Genomic DNA, 2057 nt, shown 5'->3' on the forward strand with positions numbered 1-2057 from the left:
TTATTTCTGATTTACTAATCTTCCTTTTTACTTGTATTTTACCTCTCTGTGGATACGACATAGCCCGATTAGTACTACGACCGCTTAGGAGTTATTGGGCGATATCAATTTTTGGCGCCGTTGCCGGGGAGGTAATTCTACAATTAAAGGTTTGCCTAGTAAATTAATTTTTTTTCTATATAAAAAAATAGTATAATTTTTAATTTCTCTTTTATTTTATTTTTCCTTAGTAATTTTTATTTTTATTTATTCATTATTTTTATTTTATTTTTAGGTTTAGAATTTTATTTTCTAGATTTAGGTTTTTTCCGAAAAAAGCATAAAATTTTAAATCATAAAATTATAAAAAAAAATCAAACAAAATATTGAGAACATTTGTGTAATTTTGGAAATTAGTAAAAACCAAACTTGTTCTGTCTTAGAAAAATTGGTTCTTAAATAAGGTCTGTGTTAGCGTTACCCTCCAATCTTTTCTAAGAACCTCGGGGAGTTCTAGAAAAGCTCTTGGGCCTAAAGTGGTACCTTGGCAGCCTTCCCAATTGGCCTGGGAACATTTTTGGTGTATACTTATTACATTATTACACATTTGCGCTTATAATACTTACAAAAAAAAATATTTATGCCACGAAACAGAGACGCACTAGGGAGATTTGTGAGACAACAAGTAGAAACTTTAGAAAACTCTCCTAGTTCGTCGTTTTCTTCCATTCGTTCAAACACTCCCGATTCACTGAGACTTCCTGAACCACCCACGATGGCTCATCAAGACAAAGTCCAACCAAGAACGCTACAGGATTATTTACATCCTACGCGTCCAGCCACACCTTCATGCATAATGTATCCCAACAATATGCCAAATTTCGATTTCAAACCCGGCATGATTAACCTCTTACCAACCTTCCATGGGTTGGAAAATGAGAGTCCGTACGTGCATATACGGGAATTCGAAGAGGTGGTGGCTACATTCAACAACCGAGCTGATGTCACCAACATTGTGAGATTGAAATTCTTTCCTTTCTCACTCAAAGACAAAGCAAAAAGCTGGTTGTATTCCTTAAGGCCTAGATCTATCGGAACATGGGACGAAATGACAAAAGCATTCTTTGCAAAATATTTCCCGCCCCATAAGACTAGCAGCCTTAAGAGGCAAATCTCTACCTTCATCCATAAAGACCATGAAACTTTCCATCAGGTATGGGAGAGGTTTAGAGATTTGATAAATCAATGCCCACATAATGGATACGAAAGCTGGCATCTGATCAGTTATTTCTATGACGGTCTCACAACCGGACAAAGACAATTCGTACAAATGATGTGCAATGGAGAATTCCTTCAAAAAGATCCCGATGAAGCTTTCGAGTACCTCGCCGATCTTGCTGAAAAGTCCTACACATGGAATGGACCGAGTCCCATGGACAAGCCACGATCAACTGGAATCTACCAATTAAGGGAAGATGACAACGTCAAAAGCCAAATTGAATCATTGAGACAACAATTCGAGGCTTTCAAATCTCAAGAAGGTAGAGGAATCCACATGGCTGCAAAGGTAGAGACACGAGATCCATGCTTCATCTGTGGAGGGACGAAACATCAACCGCATGAGTGCCCAACTCTTGGTGAGCTAAGAGGAGGAAATGAGGAGCAATGCAATGCTTTAGGGGATTACAAGAAGCCTTATAACCCTTTCTCAAACACTTACAATCCCGGTTGGCGCAACCATCCAAATTTCAGCTAGAAGGATTCAAACCTGAGCAGCAATAACCACCAAAATCATACATTGCTCCTCAAAATAACATGCAGTCAAGTAATTCTCTTGAGAATACTTTGCAAATGCTTGCGCAAACTTAGATAGCCTCAACTCAAGAGCTCAAATCTTGTTTCACACAAATGGTAGAGGAAATGAAGGACATGAAAATCCAAATGACAAAGCTAAACACTAATTTGGTGATTCAAGAGCATGGGAGACTTCCCGCTCAACCTCTAATCCATCAAAAAGGGCAACACATGGCACAAACCTCCTCCTCTACAGATACAAATTTCAAAGAGGTTAATGCCAT

The 2057-nt window shown here is 38.3% G+C and overlaps 1 non-coding gene across 1 annotated transcript; it reads right to left on the bottom strand.

Moving 5' to 3' along the window:
• Positions 1-1135: 1135 nt before the first annotated feature.
• Positions 1136-1242, bottom strand: LOC133793055 (small nucleolar RNA R71). The gene has a single exon (XR_009874517.1). It is a non-coding gene; the product is annotated as a small nucleolar RNA R71 (small nucleolar RNA).
• Between the last annotated feature and the right edge of the window lie 815 nt (positions 1243-2057).

This window comes from Humulus lupulus, chromosome 7 (genome assembly GCF_963169125.1).
Source record: "Humulus lupulus chromosome 7, drHumLupu1.1, whole genome shotgun sequence".
Lineage (NCBI taxonomy): Eukaryota > Viridiplantae > Streptophyta > Magnoliopsida > Rosales > Cannabaceae > Humulus > Humulus lupulus.